The sequence below is a fragment of the Triturus cristatus genome, chromosome 7 (assembly GCF_964204655.1).
Source record: "Triturus cristatus chromosome 7, aTriCri1.1, whole genome shotgun sequence".
In the NCBI taxonomy this organism is placed as follows: domain Eukaryota; kingdom Metazoa; phylum Chordata; class Amphibia; order Caudata; family Salamandridae; genus Triturus; species Triturus cristatus.
Window position 1 is genome coordinate 35531981 of NC_140590.1, and position 20975 is coordinate 35552955.

At 46.1% G+C, this 20975-nt stretch overlaps 1 long non-coding RNA gene across 1 annotated transcript in view; it reads right to left on the reverse strand.

The window, feature by feature from the left end:
- Positions 1–1893: 1893 nt before the first annotated feature.
- LOC146808746 (uncharacterized) overlaps positions 1894–20975 on the reverse strand; it is a 51432-nt gene continuing 32350 nt past the window's right edge. The window contains exon 3 of the long non-coding RNA XR_014965486.1: positions 1894–2560. This is a non-coding gene — a long non-coding RNA (uncharacterized LOC146808746). The remainder of the gene's footprint in view (positions 2561–20975) is intronic.

Here is a 20975-nt window from a genome sequence, read left to right on the forward strand (position 1 = left end):
TACTCCACACACTCCATCCGTCGATTTTCACTTCAATTGAGGCACATGTGGCACGCACGAGCAGTTTGCTGGACCACCGCAAACTCTCTGGGAGAGCACTCTCGGTTCTTCGTGGGGTTTATATAATCTCCTATTTCGTTGCCAGCTGTAACATCCTCCCCTGCCCGGGTACATGTAAATGATCACAACACTCATGGAGCTTGGTATTACACGTCTTTATTCCTCAGCATGTAACTATTAACAGAGCATTCTACATCATGAATTCTATCACCCACATCTAAGCACTTACGTCACTGTTTTACTGAGTCTGTCAGGAACCAAAAGGGTCCCGTCATCCCTAACTTACAAGACACTACAAAGACAACACCATTGGCAATTGGGCTACACAAGGTATTAGATGCAGGATGTTGGCTGTGGTGAATGTTTGTGTAGGTCGCTTATGACATGGAAGTGAAATTGGTATGTGATCTCTAGAGGTCTTCCTGAAAAGTGTTTGTGGAAGGTGGAGTATTTCCATGGATGTGTTGAGACTGGTTAGAAATTAAATTGTATTTCTTCTCTTTTTCCGGGGACCACAGGATATCGTGGTGTGCCTTTCTTGACAGTGTATAACTTCCATCATCATTTTGTTTTTGTTTTTTGGAGAAGGTAGCGTGCTTTGGTATTCTTTATTTGCATTCATTTTAAATAATTTTGAGGGGGTGTAAAGGATAAACACATGTCTTTTCCAGTCTCTTTCCAAGGTGCATATATTAAATCTTTTTGTTTAAGTGTCTCTTGTGCTATAGGGAAATAATGTTTTCAATCCATGACCCCACCACCTGGGACCTTCTTGTGCTTTAAAACACAGAGGTTCTGATGGGCCATTACGGCAGTCTACTTCAGGAGCTATCTTTGATGTGGACATATGTGCCCTGTATTTCTTAAGTATCCTCTACCCTCAGTTTCTTATTATGGATTCAACATGCCCAAAGAGTTGCTACTGATTATGTCAATCCCAACTGATCTTGCCCTGTGACTGCCAAGAGCAATAAGGAATCCTATGGCCTTGAACATCTGGGTAATACTTCTTCAAGAGCCAGGAAAAGAGTCTATTGAGAGGGTGACCTGGGACAGAAAGATGCTATAGCTGGGGTTGGTGGAAGAGAGGATTGAATTATGTATCAGCAGGCCAGGAAAAGGGCACATTGCTGTGGCAAAATGTCTGAATATTTTTATACAACAGAAATGCATAACTATTAATGTGAGATAGCAGCTGCCAAGCACAAGCCTACTGCTCTGTAACGCAGTAGGCTGGACTCAGTCTCTCATTCACACTATACATTTTCCCTTCTGTTTGCTCCAATCCCTTTTGGCTTCGGTTACAAATTTTTTGCCCAGCTTTTCTTCGATAGGCTGGCTGTATGAATTTATCAAGCACTGAATATGAGTGTCTTAATGTAACTTGTGAAACTAGTAATACAAATCTATTATGTTAAATTACGTGACATTACCCTACATTACATGTATCTTAATTTATGGTGTACTGTGATATATTGCATTATTTCAAGTACAAACTGCCTGTTGCACCCAATGGAGCACTAAAGCGGCCACAAGACAGTCGATCGAGAACCGCCAAAGAAAGATATAACACTCTTTTTGTCTGTTCATGCAACTGTGTAACAATATGTCTTTCTCAAGACCCTCTCCGCCACTTCATCCATCACTTTCAATTTAATAAAGGGCTGGGTTTAATGTTTTATACATATATATGCTATATTTATTGTGAACAAGGAGCACAGGGCTCCGAAACGCGTAGAGTTGTCCTTGCCATAATAAATCACGCTTGGAATGCAAATTGGGCCGCAGTTTGTTTGTGTTCAAAAGAACTGGTTACACGTTGTTGATGGATGTTTTATTATGTATCTACTGATAATATGTTTAGAAGACACAGTTCTTCAGGTTTGAGGTTTTCTTGCATTTATTTGTGTTGTTTACAAGAGAAAGGGCTGTTCATTTTACTCTCTCTAAGGCCCAAAAAACATCAGGCCTCTTTTAAGTGGACAACAAGAGGTGAACAGTAAATCAAACCTTCAGGAAGAAACTAAAGCAAGGGCCATCCTATATTCTCAGCACCGGCCAAGATTTAGTAGAAAGGATAGTTTGTTCTTTCTGTGCAAAAGGGTCTGACAAGAAGAAAATTGAGCAGAGCTGTGGCCCAGGTCATTTACTATGGAGAAAAGCCATGATTACAGTCCACACGAGATACAATGCTGTATTTTTCAGATTTGAGATATCAAGTGTCCATGACAAAGAATCCCTCATATCCTATTGGCCAGTTTATGAGCGGAACGATGAGTGTTCCATGTCTGGCCCATAATGCGGGTGGTAACCTGCAGTCCCTCATGCTCTCTTGGTCACAGCACAACGTTCCTCCAGTGGATCGCTGTATCCATCAGCTAGCGCGTGGTCACACACATAGTCTGGCGATTGATGAACTTGGATTTTGTGGTTGTCTGGGGACCTTATTGCACTTTAGAGGCTGAGAATAAGAAGCCCGGTCTGCTTTCTCTCTCGTAAACTGCAGAAAAAATCACAAATATTTGTTAGACTTTGCTGTAGAAACAGGATACACTCTCAGAGAACAGTATGTATCGCGAATCTCATCAACACTGTGGAAATGTTTAAATTAGAGGTATGGTAAATTTAAAGTTCATTAGTGGAGTTGTGCAAAGTTGTCAACCTTGATGCTATTTAAGTTAGGAAGGGTGCGATCTTCACATTAATTCTTGTGGGATAGGCTTCCTTAAAATGCATGATTTAGCTGGAGAATTTTCGAAGATCAATTTTCCAATAAAATATGTTTTTGCACAATTATGCAATATTACATTAACCTTATCAACTATTTCAAATTGCAAAATTGCTGAAGTTATAAGCAGACTTCAGAAATGTGGCCAGCTTTTCACACCACCAACATGTTCAACACGTCTTCACAAATCTGGAGAGATTTAAAAAAAGACATGTCATACACGTTCATAAAACTGGGGTAATGTTAAAAAACAATATTTATCACACAGCGTCATTTAATTGGAGGAATTTTAAAAACCAACATGTATCACATGCCTTTTTAAAGCTGCAAGAGTTGTTAAATACTGACACGTATCACACATCATTAAAAGGTGAGAGATGTTAGAAACCAGTACGTATCACATATGTCAGTACTACTGTGAGGCACATTAAAAATACATGAGTGGGTGTGTAGCACCGCACTGCACGTGCAACACACATCTATCTCTGTATTATTTTAGAAACAGACGGTTTAATCAGCCTTGTATATCATATAGTGTGATACTGTCAAATACAATCATGATATAAACATGAAGGACATGGTCTTCTTAGACCCAATTACAATTTATACCAGAAATTACCCACTAGTAAATATGTACCAAATTGTTCAACTCCTATAAATGTAAAAGGTAAAAATGTTCAGCACGTAACTTAGTCATTTCCGGAAAAGGTGTTATTGAGAGCGAACCAGTCATGTAAGTGCACTCATCAGATGGCTATCTTAACCCCTTCTCTGTTGTTGAAACGTTGATGCAAGATGGCTGCCGAGTAGGAGCTCTCCCCTGAAGCTCCCGGGTTAGGGACTCTCAATCCGGTAGATATCCCTTGTTTACCCACCCAGCCACATCTATCCTACTAGCAACCTGTAACCAATCTATTCACTTTTCATCAAAATCAAACTTCAGTGCAACTTACCCCTCTGGAGACGACACTGGACGACTTCAAGATCCGCCGAATCGCGAACCAAGCTGCTGCTCGCCGGGAACAGCTCCCCCTGGCCGGTTGGGGATGAGCCCTCCACACCCAGCTGTGCTGATGGGGGTTCACTCCATCGATGGCCACCCTGATGCACCGCTGGCTTGTGGCATGACCTCTTGCCATCTGATGTGGTTTAGATGAGAACCCCTCACCCAGTTGTGCTGGGATGCGACCACTCCACCGCCTGCCTCCCTCGTGCATCGCCGGGTGATTGCTTGACATCCGATGTCTGGTTAGTCCTTCGCCTCGCGTGTCTGGCCGCTCCTTGCCGAAATTGGGCCCTCCTTGCTCGGATCGGAGATGAGTCCTCCATCAGCTTCCACTCGGATCTATTACGGAGTGTTCCCTGCCTTGAATGAGTCCCTCCTCTCCCTACAGACGTTGGGAGACCCTCGTGGTCAATTTCTAACTGAGTGCTGGGACGAGGCACAGCGTATGCCCGTGAGTCGATCGATCCTTGCTCAGCCACCTCTTCTCTCGACGTTGCTGCTGGCGCAGGAGGATCCTCGGAGCTGTGTTCCTCCCGGTGTCGGATTGGGTCTGGGAGGGCTCCCCTGGCATATCGGCTCCCGTTGGTGTGCAGAGCTCCGGCGTCACTGGATTTTCGCCCTTCCGCCACCCTAACCACTGCCTCATCCTCCTCCTGTTGCTCTATCGTCTCTACCGTCTCTCCACCAAATGGCCTGAACATGGCAGTGGCTGGAGCGGAGCCTTCCCCCCGAGAAGAGATTGAAGAGACATAAGTGTTCTGCCTCCAATCCGACCACATCCTAGAGTCACACAAGTCTCGATGACCTAATTCGGCTTCCTGCTGCCGCACAGCACCCTGGTGGGGCCTGTGGAGTGCTGTGCCTGACCCTTGCCTCCACTCTGGCCTTTGTGAGGGCCTGGTGAGGCCTCCGTGCCCTGCCCCTTCTCTGACCACTTGGGCTGATCCCCTCCCTCTGTTTGGGGGCCCGGACTGGCCTGAACGAGTTTATCGGAGCGTTACAATTGTAATTTTAATATATACGTTGTCTTTCCCTACTTTATTTCTATTCTTTTTTATGCCAACCTCATCTTCAATAAACTTCTCCTCAAAATGGTGACTCTCTGCCAGTTCCAAAATGGCGATTTTCCTCTAGCCACCACTTCCTAAACCCTATAATGGCGATCCATTTGTCCACAAAAAAAAGCCAGGACATATGTTTCCTCCCGACCCCTGCGATCTCACCACTAACCAGCCCAACCTCGCCCCTCCCTGCGCTCGTGCCGCTGCAGCCCTGAGGTAATTCTGCGAGCCTTCTTTTATTTCTGAACTTAGTAGCCTGGACAGGAATGGCACAAAAACTTCCTGGTTTTCCTGTTCTAACTCTGTATTATTTGAATAATAAATAAGTGGTTTTCAGTGATGGCACGGACTAAGACTTCCCTCTGACACCAACGCCCTAACAACTGTGCCTCACCCTTACTCACTGGAGTCCTCTGCAGAGCTTTAAATTGCCGCTCGAGTTCTCCTGAGTGCGCATCTACTCCGCGCCCTGCCCCCGGGCTGCCCTCAGCCTCTCCCCTCAACTTACTGACAATCCAGAACTCTAGCTTCCTGATAGTGATTTACTAGGCCCCCCTAATGTAATTTTTATTTTTATTATATTCTATCTATCACTTTAATTATGCTAACTCCATAACTATTGTTACTCTCTTACTCTTTGATTGTTATCCTGAGTGATGATGTTCCAGCCCTAGTAGCTTCACTACTCTATCATTACTACTCTCACTATACCATGTTTTAATATTGACTGTTTCCGGCGTACTACCACTATAATTATGCTATCTCTATAAGTACTGTTACGCTTGTTGAACCTTCTTTGCACTTCTTGAATGTTATATTGAGTGCCAACTGTTGTTATCTTGATGTACATTTAACTAATCTAGGTGCTCTCTGGCTGTTCACCCACTGCTACACGCTCTCCCCCCACTTATTAGTCCCTTCTACTCCCTCTCCACCCCCTCTCTGCTCTCTTCTCTCAACTCCCCCTCTCCCCCTTCTCCCCCCACTACTTTTTTCTCTTCTGCCCCCCTACTATATTTGTTAATATATTCATACTCTGTCTTACCCTCCTGGCTTCCCCCCCCAACACCTTCTTCTCTATATCTCCAACATCTGATCGACCCTTGGTTCCTTCCCCCACCACACCTCCTCCTCCCCTCGTCCCCTAGCGTCTCTCCCCCCGACCTCCCATCTCTAATGCCTCCTACCTCTCACCTCTTCTGTCCTACCCCTCCCTTCTTTTTCCTCCTAACTCCCCCATTCCCCCGGTGGCCCATCATGCCCACCCTATCTACCGTCCCCACTCCCCCAGATCCCACCCTCTCAAGACATGGTCCAAATTCATGGAACATCGTATACCCATCCAATCTGTCCGAACATGCCAAGAAAAACTTTAAGCATACATTACTGACTCATCACCCCGAAACTCTCATTGTTGACTCCTACCTCGCCTATAAAAACGAACCTTATTTTCTGCTCCAAACACCCCTCCAAATGGAAAAGCATCTCCCTCAACTATCTCGCAATCACTAAATCCGGCAATATCCCATATGGTTTCAAACTTTCGACCTCCCCATCCCCAGCTTTTAGCGGAGTAATCGACATTTCCATTTTCAAATCTGGCAACATTCTCATTCAAGCATCCAAACACCACCGCAACACCGTCGACCACCACTACAGTTCCCTAGATGACCTTCTATCCAAACCTACCCCTAATCCCCCTCCCTCCCAAACATCTCTCACGCACATTTCTACCCCACCAGCCCAGAGCCCACACCCCCTAGACACACAAATTGAGCATCCCTCCACCCAAATCCCCACCTTATCTAACAATCGAGTTCCCCAAACCCACCTCGCTACTGATGACCCCTCCACACCTCCCGTATCCCCCTGAACAACCACCCTCCCCCTCCCGACACCTACAACACATACCACAAACTACACTCACCCCACGAACGCGGAGGTAATTAATTCCAGATGCCTTCACCCACTGCTTCCCACTGCTCCCACCCCTTCACCTATACCTCCTCTACCCAATATCACTCCTCCCCCTCATCTGGACCCTACCTCCCCCCCTCCCCTCTCTCCAACATTTCACCTCCCCTGGCCTCTCGACCTACCTGCATGAGTGACCCGCCACCTCTACGTCCTACTGCACTAGCTCCCCTCTGACCCCTCCACACAGAATCTACCCCCCTCCACCCATCAGGCTCTCTTCCCCGGCCAACAGTGAACCCCCATGCTACACCCCAGCCTCGCCACCCGAGCTAACACTCAACCTTATCGCTCTGACACTCTACAACATTGAACTGAATCTCTCAACCATTCAGACGGATCTTATGAGACTCAGAGAAGACTTCAGAGCTCTGAACAGCAAGGCCTTCCTCAATCAAAATGGCTTTGCTTGCCCCTGCCCCACTCACCACTCACAACATAACCTCTGGAAAACTATTCCCCTCAACAACAGATTGTCTACGCTGCACTGTGCTAGAAACTATCTCTCCCCCTCTGCCACCACAGACCGATGCAACTCTCACCCTCCCAAACACCTGATCCCTGAATGCACCCCCCTTTTCTCCAACATCCCAGTGATTGTGGGAACGAGCAGAACCCCCTCCTCTCCCATCTCGCCCAGACCCTAACCCAATTTACCACCATACGTTCATGCACTATCACCAAAGCCAACCAAAGCCCCTCTCCTGCATGCTCCTTAACTGCCATTCGGCTGTCAGACACGCAACTGAAATTTCAGAAACCCTTCTTAGTGAATCCATCGACATAGCCTTCCTTACTGAAACCTGGCTTAATGACCACTCTACGGCCATCCTTGACCTACTCGACCCGCCGGGCTAGTCCATCAATAGGAAAGACAGAAAAGACAGAATTGGAGGTGGACTAGCTATTGTTTACAAAAACGAACTGCAACTCTCCTGTGTTAAAAACTCTGAACACTTAACCTTTGAATACCTTCGCGCCAAACTCACTATTCAGGGTTCCCCTCCAATTCGCCTACATAATATCTACCACCCTCCAGGTTATCCACTTCCCTTCGCCTGGGAACTATCCGACCTTTTCTCTTAATCCTCTCTCCAACTCGAAAAACGTCTTCCTTGGAGACTTTAACATCCACTGGAAGATACGGTTGACCCCACAGTCACCCATCTCTTCAATCTTCTTGAAATCAATGGCCTTATTCAACTCTGTCACTCGCCCACCCACACCAAAGGTGCCACTCTCGATGCCATCATATCCAATAATGACCTGACTTGCATCTCCAGCATCCTTCCCATTGACTGGTCTCACCATCACCTCATCCTGTTCCAGATCGAATCCGCACCCCTCTCCCCCTATTAAAAACCACCTACCCTTGAAATGGACCAGAAACCTCAACCAAATCCCTCCTGGAGAACTTGAGTCTAAACTTCGAGCTAAACTTCTTCTCACCCCTCTCGCCCAAGATGCAAATGAGCTCACTGAACACTTCAACAAGACCGCCATTGAGGTCATAGACCTCCTAGCCCCTCCCAAACTAAAAAAACAAAGAACCATTGCATCTAAAACTTGGTTTAACTCTGATCTCAATGAAGAAAGGCGAACACTTAGACTGACCAAAAGAAGGCCTCGTTCTTCCGAATACAACTCGATCGGGCAAAAAACAGACCCAGAGAATTATTTAACATTGTTTGCAACCAAATATCCTAAGTCCCAGCAAACTTACTACATCAACTAATAGATGTGAGGAAATTGCCAACTTCTTCTCGGATAAAATTGCCAAAATCGATCATTCCTTCCACCTAACTGTGATCCCACCCAATTCCCCTCTTGTCGCTGACAATACACTAAATGATCCCACCGGCTTGCCCCGTCTCCTCAGCCTTCCACTCCCCTTCTCGCTACTACCCCCCCAGAACCCAGCTTTCCCCCCTGCAACTAAAAAACTATGCATCTTGGTCAAACTTCCTCCCTGTGACTGAACTCGAAGTCCTCAACATCATAACCAAACTTAAACCATCCTCACACACCAAATACCCTATCCCCTCCAGTCTTATCCAGAATCTCAACCACATCATTACCCCTTACTGGACCAACATCATCAACACTTCCTTCTCCACAGGTTGTGTCCCGGACTCACTTCAACTCGGTCAAATCACGCCTATCCCTTAAAATCCCACCGAAGACCCTAATGACCTGAACAACCTCCGCCCCATCTCTAACTTACCTCTCCTGTCCAAAGACCTGGAAAAATGTGCTCTGCTTCAACTAGATAAACATATAAACAACTTAAACCTTCTAGACCCCTTGCAATCCGGTTTCAGAAAAGTCTGCAGCACGGAAACCGCCATGCTTAATATAATTGATGACATCCACTCTTCCCTTGACACCGTTGAATCCTGCCTACTCATTCTCCTTGACCTTTTGGCTGCCTTTGATACAGTCAACCACAACTCTCTTCTCAACTCCCTCAAGTCCCGCTTTGGACTTAACGATCAGGTCCTTAAATGGTTCACCTCATTTCTCCAACACAGAACACAATAAGTCAAAATGAACGACTGTCTATCCAATACTCCTCCAGTTTCCCTAGGCGTCCCCCAAGGCTCTATCCTCTCTCTTCACTCTTTAACCTCTTTATGGAACCTCTTGCCCTCATCCTGAAACAAGCAGAAATCAACTACCACCTCTATGCTGACGAGACACAACTTTACTATAAGATTAGGTCTCACGCTGATGTACTTCATCTTAACCATACCCTAAACAAGATCCACCACTGGTTCCACTCCAACCACCTCAAACTAAACCGTAAGAAAACTGAAATCATCCTCTTCTCCCCCAAAAATAACAGACTGCCCATCCAAACTTGGATCTCTAACCTCAATACACTCAACTGCTCGCTCTCTTTGTCCAACTCAGCGAAATCACTGACAAAAATCTAACCCTCAATGACCACATAAAAAACTCTGCTAAAGGAGCTCTCTTCACTCTCCGTCACCTGAAGAAAATCCAACCCTTCATCCCTCCTGAAGACTTCAAATGGGCAATCCAATCCCCGGTTCTCTCAAAAATCGACTATGGGAACGCTGTCCTCACAGGAACCCCCAAAGTCCATCTAGCCCTACTCAGATCTGTGCTCCACTTAGCAGCCAGGCTTATCACTGGCTATAAATGCTTTGACCACATCTCTCCAGCCCTGAAGGCTCTCAACTGGCTCCCCACCAAAGGTAGATCTACATGCAAGACAGCATGCATCACACATAAAGCCCTACACCAAAATGCCCCGCTGCACCTCACAAACAAACTCAAAAAAGAGGGCTGCTCCAGAATGACAAGGCAAATGAAAAGGGAGTTTCATCCAAATGACGCTAGGTAGGACGATTAAATACTATTACAAAAATAAAGCACCTGGCTATCAATTTTTCATGCTGCTCTTTTATTGAAGCAGACGGAAGCTTGGACCGATAGATTCATAAGCCGATTGTGTCTTATTCACAATACTTTTATCCAATAATACATTTTCAAAAAACAATTTACTCCTGTCAGAGTCAAATACACATCAATTCCACAAGAACTGTGATATTGAAACTATGCAGATAAAAACATTGTGCAAAATAACTGAATGTGACAATAAACCAAATACACATGAGTAAACAAAATACACTTTTACACCAGCAATAGTTCATACAAATTGTGCAAAGCTGTTCCTCGAGGCCCCATGACTTGGCTCAGTTTAGGAATCTGCTTCTACAAGGGATATATGCTGCTCTATGGGGTAGATATTGAGTTCAAAAGTCCCTACAGAGATTAAAAGCGTCTATTAGTGCCCTTTGTAGCCAGATGTGAAAGGAAATGGCGGCGCGTTTCCAATCCCGCGTAGAGATCACGGGATTTTCATTGGGGCAAATGCACGGTGTAACCTGAAGTTGTAGACCTAAGCGTTTTTCACTCCTTAATTAACGTGGACGATTTCAAGGACAATTGCTCCCTTGAAGTGAGACCGGATTTCTGAGCATCAACATGTAATGGCAGAGGGAACACCTTCTCATGATACCGCTGATGCTTTATGTGCACCAGTGCTATCGGTATTACAGAAGGGGATGTACAATAATCTGTGGCAAATGTTTATTGCGCCCCGGGGAACTTCTGTAGTAACAGCCCCTGGTGTGACACTCATGAATGTCTAACTATACTATTTTCTGTGACATTACTAACAGATATACATAGTGGTGAGGGATATTATAAAACTTAAATTTGGCATAAGTGCATGCTACTAAGAAATATGTGGGAATAAGTAAAATACAAAGAGAGCGCAAGGTACGGCATGATTGGTCTCCTAGGTGAATAAGGATTGCAGGGAAAAGAAGGGGGGTGAGTTAGAATCCCTGGGGAGCTTTAAAGGGATCATTGAGGTTCTTTAAAGCTATCATTTGACTCATCGTGCAGGAGGGCGGTCCTACATGGTGCTTCCATGTCTCTGTCGTCCAGAATGGTGAAATTCAGCTTCTCACTTAGAGTGTAAATAGTGTTCCAGATTGCTTATATTGAAACCCCCTGTTGGGAAACTATATTAGGTGGAGGATTGATCTAGTGAAGCGAAGGATGATTTGACCTAAACATGCTCAAAACGATGTTGAGCGTTTTGGTAAACATACAACTGGTTGTGATTAGAAGTGACTAATTGTTATAAATTCATCCTTTTGCAACTGTTCACTCTCATTTTTGATAAATGATACTGGTGGTAGCTGACTCTGACTGTACCCTAAGCTCCTCTAACCAGGCCCAAGGCAAGTACTAGGTTTAAAAAGGTACATGTAATGGGTACACTTACAATTGGCAATGACAAACTCTATAAGTTCCTAGTATATAATAGGGCATGGAGATTTAGAGGCCCAGCAGATGTCCTGCACTTGCATGTGTGCACTGCTGTGTTCTTGCTGTCCTTTTAAAGGCAGCCCTGCCTTACAGCCTTTCTTTAACAATGAATTCTCACAATTGGTACTGACATACTATATACATCCTTAGTAGATAACATGGCTAGGGGGTTGAAACTACCTATAAGTCCATAGTATATTATATGGTATGGAAGTTTAGAGGCCCATCACATTTCCTTCACTTGCATGTGTACACTGCTGAGCGTCTGCTGTCATTTTAAAGGCAGCCTGACTTTGCAGACTGTCTTTAAAAGTAAATTGTATGCAAACTTGACTTTGGTGGTACGGGCACATTGAAACTGATAATCTAACTTATTTTTACATATTAGGTACTCCCAGGTTCTTCCCCAGGTGTACCAGGGTGTGGGAGGCCATGTAACTTATAAACCTTATAAAATATATTTTGTGTGCCCTGTGAGGGAAAAACTACTCATTTCATTTTTCCCCATTGTAGATACTTAGCTCCATTGGCTAACATTGCAGTTTTTAGGTCTCGCTGAGCCCAGCGCATGCGCTGGCTCGGAGAGACATTTTGTAGTTGGGATTTTTAAAGTGCTGCCTGTGGCCTAAAGCTTGAGTGCACGTGAGCGTGCACGGGCGCAGCCGCCAATCACTGCTGCGCACGCACCACTCGCGTGCTTGCCACACAGCGCTCCCGTCCAAGCGACCGCGATCACTTTCGCTTTGATCGCGATCGCTATTACTTTCGTTTTCACGGCCGCACTCAACTCCCGGGCTTGTTGCCCTTAGACCTTTGTTCACGTGCTCCTGCCACAGCATGTAGCTACTGCCCCTGATCTCCTTCGGTAAACTTTAGCGGCCGAGGGCTCCTGGAGAATGCACGCACCACTGCCCGCCTTCGCTAACCTCTCCCATGCTCCACCTCCTCAGGTACGACCCTGCAGCGATGACTGCTCCCCCCTCCCTTTTCCTGCCCTTACTTTCGTTTTCATGGCCGCACTCAACTCCCGGGCTTGTTGCCCTTAGACCTTTGTTCACGTGCTCCTGCCACAGCATGTAGCTACTGCCCCTGCTCTCCTTCGGTAAACTTTAGCGGACGAGGGCTCCTGGAGAATGCACGCACCCCCGTCTGCCTTCGCTAACCTCTCCCATGCTCCACCTCCTCAGGTACGACCCAGCAGCGATGACTGCTCCCCCCTCCCTTTTCCTGCACTTACTTTCGTTTTCACGGCCGCACTCAACTCCCGGGCTTGCTGCCCTTAGACCTTTGTTCACGTGCTCCTGCCACAGCATGTAGCTACTGCCCCTGCTCTCCTTCGGTAAACTTTAGCGGCCGAGGGCTCCTGGAGAATGCACGCACCCCTGCCCGCCTTCGCTAACCTCTCCCATGCTCCACCTCCTCAGGTACGACCCTGCAGCGATGACTGCTCCCCCCTCCCTTTTCCTGCACTTCCAGGCAGCGCGAAAAACACACCGCCCCTGTGTGCATTTTTAGCCTCCTCCCCCACCCACAGAGTGCTTTCCAGTCCTCTATGGCTATGGACCGTGTATCGAGCCACAAACTAGGATTCTGACCTCTGCGTTCTGGAAACCCAGCCCTCAGATCCTGCTGCCCCCCCTTCCCTCCCCACCCCCGGCCAAGGACTCCGAAAACTGCAAGTGTGCTCCCCCCACAGCTCCAGGCATCCAATGAGGGGCCCTAGTGTCGCGTCTCCTCCCTTAAACAATTGACGAAAGCCTGTTTATTATTGGTCTCCCAGGCGCCGTGAATACATCTCTCGCGGTCCAAAGTTGGTGCAAACTATCATTTTAAACTTATTTTTCTTTGACGTTGTTGCAAAGAAGCTAGAACTTAAAGTTCCATCATGAGTGCCCATAAAACGACCAGACATTCCCCTCTCTCCTAGGAATTAATCAGCAATGTCGCGCTTAAGCTGTAAACTTAGTAAGCTAAAGTGCGGGTGCAGCGATTGCTTAAAAAGTAACCAAATAGAAATTTATTTCTATTTCTTTACTTTTTAAGCAATTGCGGCATCTGCGCTTTAGCTTCCGATGTATACAGCTAAAGTGCGAATGGCACAAATGTCTTGCATTTGCCAAAGTTTGAAGTATTGGCATTGTAAATGACAATGGCTTTTATTTGGTTTTCAAAACACATAAAAGGCATTATCATTTACAATGCCAATACCTCAAACTCTTTCAAATGCGAGACTATTGCATTGAAAATGCTTGTGTTAATTATAAGCTGTGGTCTGCCTAGTCGCAGACAGAAGAGGCCCATACAGAACCCCACCCCCGCATTTACCACCTATACAACCTCACCCCCCCTGTACCAACCAGATGTGAGGCACCGCCCCATGTATCACAGCCAGCCCCCACCCCGTTCTCCTTATCTGTAACATTCTTTCCTTTGGACGTCCTCCCCCATTAAACCTTGTAACCAGGCACGTCGCTGCCTCTTCTCTATCTGCCCAAACCAGTGCCCTCCTGCCCCCCCCCGTGCACCTCTGTCTCTGCCCCAACCCCAATCCCCCTTTACCTGACCCGCATTGATAACGCCCTCCCCACCATACTCCAAAACCACTTGATCGTGCTTACTCCGCACAACCCCCTCCCATAACATCCTGTCGGGTTCTCATCCAAACCATCATATCTGCCAAGTAGATCAAAGGACCCCAACCGACCTCAGAAGGATGAAAGGCTTAGGCATAAAGACCAGCCTCGAACCGCCATCAAATGACACACGCTGCTCCCCCAACCCTCTCACCATACGGGTTGGAGCCAAGACGGCAATCACTTCTTGGGCAGGGGACCGACACCCTCCCCCCGCCATAGACAGACCTCCACAACGTCAAACATTCTTCCTGTACTTTAGAAGGTGACCATGTTTGTACACCTGGGTTCCGCTCCCCCCTCTTGGAGGCGCACATTGGGGTGGGGTAACTGTCTGATTCATTAAGTGCCTCTGTGGCTTAAGCTTTCCCACAAGTGAGTTCTGACAGCCCGTCCGTCCCTTTGCAGTTAAGGCATTCTCGCGAGCAGGTCCGTGACTTCTGGGAAGTCATGCAACTTTCTCTGAAAAGCCGCAGTTTTAGCTGGACAAATTCAATGAATAGACACCATTTCTTACAAATGTCTTTTTATTTGTGACGGACACTGTGAATCGGAGGCAAGTAGGGTATCTGATATTCCTTTGTTAACATGCGTAATGGACGACGTGCTCTACTGTTTTCATGTGTTTTTTTGTAACTCTTTGCAAGGTTCCTTTGTTGATGCTCGTGGGATTAGAGGACGAATAGACCCCTGTGATTTTGGTCAATTGTGCATCCCCCTCACAAACCCTTCCCTCCCGCACTGCTGGCATGTTCTGTCCCGTTGTCTCCTAGCGGCGCTGTTGAGGCCTCCAGGTTTTCGTGAGCATGCCAGGTGGGCATGATGGGAGGAACAAGAGTGCTCACACCATTCGTTTGTGGACTGATTAATGTTAAATTTGGCCTCTGTGTTCACTGTACGTCCCAAGTTGTGCAGCGAGTGCATGCACACTGTTGGCAGGTTTTCAATGTGGTGCCAGACTTTAATAGAAGGTGCAATGTGGTTCATGTAGGGGGTAGTCTTGGGTGAGCCTTTTGAGCACACCGGCCGGGCGTCATGGGGGGAACAAGGGTGCTGGATTTATTCATTTGTGTGCGGCATAATGTTAAATTTGACGCCGTGTTCACTACGCATCACAAATTATGCAGCACGTTGCGTGCGGGCTGTTGGCGAGTTGTTTCGAGTGTTTTAACGTGGTGCTTGATTCAATAACGGGCGCAATGTGGTTGGTTTATGGTGGGGTCTCAACGGCTAGGTGGGCATTGTTCATGGAGCTGCAGGTAAGGAGGTTAGGGGCTGGCTCAGGTCCTTTGTCCTGAGTGTGCACCCTGGTTTTCTCTTGTTATTGCTCTGTTCTTGTTGGTTCTCCGTCCGGTCTTGAAACCCCTATGCCTACCTTTAAAATTACCCTTATGTGGAAGGCTCGGTGTTCACTTTACGATCATTTTATTAATTGACCTGTTTGCTGCAGTAATTCTCTAAAATGTTCAATGCATTTATGCCCATGGATGTAAATTCTAAAAAAATACCAGGGACCGCGGAAGTGACAATACATGCCCTTTGAACATGCCCTTTGATCCCGATGACATGCCACTTGACCTGTAGCAACAAGTGAAATAATATTACATTAACATTATCATTGCTGAGATCACAGGAAGAGACGCCACTGTCAAAAAAGTAGAGCAATTTTACTATAATAAAAACACTGCCAAAGAAGATACCATTACAAAATGTACATTTAGTGGTCCTCTGTATGATAAACAGATTGCCGCAATACCATGCTGAGGGCACATCTGTCACTTAACAGGGTACAGCGATCATATGCCCGATAGTAATCATATCTTGAAGCAGAACCTTAGATACACAGGTTATGTCTGAAATGGAGAAGTGCATTCTCAAATACTTTTCATTAATAGCCTAGTTATATCGTCGGACACACTGGTAGAGTCTGAGGTCAGTAAAAAATAATCAAATCCACAGGTACACCCCTCATGGCCTGTCACAACCATCATATTTTCACTTGAATTAATCAAGAGAGTCACTCTATGCTTAATGGTGACAAAGATTTATTATTTTTGAAATGTAAGGGTGTTCTCAGGTTAGTTCTGTATTTCATCTTTTTAATTTGACACTTATAAAACTTTTGGCAGAAAGTCCAATATGGAAGAAGCACTTTTTTTTGTAAGCTTAAACAATGATTTTGCTGCAGCCTACTGTAAACAATTTTAAATTAATGACTTGCATAATTACAGTGCTTTCTGACAGACTGAGATCTCGTAGCACTATAAATACAAGGATTCTTTTACAGCAGTCTTTTTTAGGTTGAGCCTGGGCAGCGAATGCTCTGCTCTGCAAGGCATGCTGTATTCGGGTAGGGATTTCAAGCCCCACCCATATTTTTCATTGGCTTGTCATTGTCCACTGTGGCTGTTCATTGGTCAATAGGCTTAGTAGTCCTTCCTTAGTAGTCCCTCCTTAGTACCACCTTGCCTCATTGTAACCTCCCATGGCGACACCCCCCTTATGTGTGTTGTTCCTCGGTATGTTTTAATTACAGCCTCTGAGCACTATTTTCTCAAATAGCTTTGTCCTGCCTGCTGTTGCAGGCAGGACACGCTCTGTCCTAATGCTTTTAAAAAAATGTTTAGCACAAACTCATTTGCAATGCAATAGGTCTCGCATTTGCGAGAGTTTAAGCTATTGGCATTGTAAATGACAATGCCTTTTTATTCATTATAAAAACACATACATAAAAGGCATTGTCATTTACAATGCCAATAGCTCAAACTCTCGTAAATGTGAGACCTATTGCATTGCAAATGCTTGTTTATTTAGGTATACCTATTACTAAGAAGGGAGTAACATCATTCAAGGACTTAAAAAATTGGTTTTGATAAAGTCACCAACTTTCCACTGTTGAATTTATAATAACCAGTACATAGGAGAAGTTATAGAACTTTTTCTTCTGTAAGGCAAAATCCAGCCTTCTAGTGGTCTCTCCTGATTGGTCAGTCTTAACAGGCTCATCCAGGCTGCTTTGATTAGGTGATAATTGGCCTGGCCGGAGCAGTGGCTATCTGATGGAGAGAGCTCTGCAGCTCAGGAGGATAGGTCAGAAAGAGAGGGCTGAGTAAATCAAACGGAGCTCAAAGAGAGAACATATCGTTAAGGAATGTCAGGTGTACCTACCCCCACATCTTGTGTACCAGCCAGAGGGCAGGCTTAGGACAGGAATTTGCATAGATCATGGGGAGAAGAGCTAATGGGAATGAGCCACACTGCGGTTGGTTCAGCTCTTACTCCTCTGGAGAGAAATAATACATGTTGGATTTTGGAAATTTTGTGGGACAAGAAAATGCCACACTTTGGAGGAAGTTTTCATGATTTTGGGTTGCACTCAGCATCTCCATTGGAGAGAGGGGCCCACCTGCTTGTCACCTCAGAGCACTGAATAAATATTTGAGAGCTGCATAGTCTCTCAGATCCGCTGCCTGAAACTACGAGGAGAAGAAGGACTGCCCTGCTCGAATCTGGATCTGCACCCAAAGGCCTTCACTCTAAATGACTGTGCCTGCTGCAAAATCTGGTAATGCAGCCCTGGGAAATGTGCCATGCTTCAAGAAGGATTAAGGGGTGGATCTCCCTGCAAGCTACAGGTTAACAGAGCCCACCTGCATCATCTCCACCAAATGTCCCCATCCTGGAATGTGTCCAGTGGACATTTAAGGATTTGGCCAGGTGTATTGTGGAGATCCCAGAGACTATGTAGGAGATTCCAGACCTTTGGATTGGTGGTTTGGGCACTTTGAACCTACAAGGAGACCTTCAGGAAGCACCTCCTGAAGCTTGGAGAACTTTTGTGAAAAAACTCAGTGAGGCGACCGACCGACGCTGAGAGTCAAGCTGACTACCTTCAACCATGACTCGGCCTTGGTTTCAGGTTCGTCCCACTGAAAGCTCCGGAGCTCCAGACTTCCAGGATTTGACCGGAGCCTTTCTGAAAGTCAAGCCAGCGAACCCTCACTGAACACGGCCTGATGTGGAGGGTTGAGCAATGTCGGAGGAAAAAACTCCAGAAAATATTCTAAGTGTGAAGCAAACAGTTTGACCGGGCTTTCTGCCTAGTGTGTCCAACCAGGGCTCCATCGCGGTCAGCCTCAAACTTTGACTTTATCCCAGTCAAGCACGACCAGAAGATGTCCCAGAATGGCGCTATATGTTTGTAAGTACTATAAAGTGGTTAATCTTTAAAAAATCATATCTCTAGTTCCATACATTGGGTGGGTTGTTTTGGTGTCTATTTGTTTACACAAATAATTTCAATTTTTATAAATTGGTGTGGGATTTTTATTGTGTGTTGTGTCTTACTTATTTGATGTATTGGCGTCTTTAAATGCGTTACACTCCAGTCTCCTAAGTTATGCCTGACTGCTCGTTGTCAGCTACCCAGAGCAGGGGGTAATTTGCTGAGACTGTTACTAGACCATATACCATTTATGTGGCCTTATAACTAGTGTTAGGTGCATACTCACCCCTACCAATAACCAACTTTCGAACATTGGGTAGCAGCGGTGGGATTCGGACTTGTGTTTGGAATACATCATACAGTAATTAAGTAAGATCTTTAAAAATCCTCGAACTAAAATTTGGACTAAACTGATTTTTAATCCACTGTTTTGATTTTCCATTTAAAAAAAAAATCAGAATGATAGTTGTTGAGACCCAAAACTAGGTATATCATTGAGCTGTATCTGGATAAACTGACTAAATTCAACGTGGCTGAGCCTAGCGTTCTGTGTAAGGCTAGGGGGCTACTTGCTATTAACAAGATTAGGAAGGCATCGTTGGTTAGGTCCCTGAAGGCCTGGGCCAGGTAATACTCTGAGACTGAAGGGGAGGGGAAAGATGGCCCACCCCCAACGTCACCCAGGAGGAGGGTGATAGGGGTGGACTGAATTTGCGTAGAACACGCAGAAATTCCGCGACCACGCAGTATTGCTTGCTCGTGATGCTTTTTTCCTGTTCACGATCGCTGTTTGCATGCTCTGGTGGAAATATCTCACGAACACGCCTTTTCAGAACGCGAACAAGCAAAAAATTACGTGAAGTCGCGGAACTTAGAATTTTGGGCAATTCCGCGTTCTCCGCGGAATGCAAAATTACTCCAATTCCACAAATTCCGCGAGCGAAACGGAATTTACCGCCCAGGCCTAATGATGATGCCTATTCCATTGCTTACAGTACTAGATACATAATTCCAGATGGTGTGAGGAGGGCAGAGTCCCCCACACAGGAACCACTGCAATCCCTTGCAGAGAGGTAGCTTGAGGCCCAACTAGCTTTAAAAGCTTGAATTAGCTGAGAAGAAGCGGGCAAGGAGGAGGAGAGAAGAAATGGTGGCAGCAAAACTGAAGCAGTTGAGGTATCCCGGGGTGGGGTTTGAGTTCAAGCTCCCCACAGGGATTGTACCCTGGTACACAGAGGAGGTGACATTGGCAAATGGCTCATAGCATTTGAGAGGGCCTTGAGATGAGGAACGTCCGCCCCATGCATTGGGGTTCACTGTTGTGTAAGCTGATCCCTACATATGGAAAGGATAGGCTCCTGTACCTAGAGGGGGGTGAAGCTAAATCCTACACCCTCATGAGAAGATGCTTATTTGAGAAATTTGGTTTGACAACAGAGCAGTACAGGGTGAAATTTAGGAACACCCACAAAGTGAGCTCAGTCCTTGGTGGACTCCTCAGAAAAAGCACTAGAAGGCTGGATTGATGGTAATCAAGTGACTACACCTGAGGGGCTGTACAATTTGTTTATGAAAGAACACATTTTGACTCATTGTGTGCGAGAGAAGTTACGCCAATACGTAGTGGACTCTAAGCCATCTAGTCTTAGGGAGCTAGCCAGGGCAGCTGATGAGTGGATGGGAACCCTGGTTTCCAATCAGCACCAGGGGGTTGATAAGAAGATGGGAGGACAGGTCTCCACACCCAGGGGAAAGCCCAGAGGAAAAAAAGGTCAAAAACAGAAGTCCTCAAAAGACCCACAAAAACCTGAACAAGGCAAGGGGGCCCGTACCACTCCAACTTTAAGGGGAGGGGGTTTCAGGAAAAGAATGGTAGGTTCTTTGATCCCACAAAGGCGGGAAAGTGCTTTGACTGCAATCAGCCAGGGCACAAGAATGGAGATGCTGGTCGGCAGTCCCCAGGATTGCTAGTGTAATTGTGGAGGTGGAGAATGCTCCAGCTATGAGTAGGTAAGTGACAGAGGCAACCCTAGTGTCCCTGAGTGGGGCGGAAATTGCAACCCTGGCCACCTTACCTCCAAGCATGGATAAGTGCAGGCAGAGACCTACCATCAATGGAACTGAGGTTGAGGCTCCGAGAGACACAGGAGCCAGTGTGACTATGGTCATGGACACACTGGTGTCTAAAGAGCAGATCCTGCCTGCTGAGTTTCACCAGGTGACCTATGCAGACAGCAGATCCAAACTACATCCAATGGCTATGGTGGATTTGGAATGGGGAGGTGTAACAGGCCCTATAAATGTAGTTGTGTCTCCATCAATCCCAGTGCTGAGTTTACTGAAAAATGAACTCAAAGCACCTGAATGGTCAGAATTGGAGAGTGGGTTCAATATGAGAATATTGGAGCTTCCTGTGCGA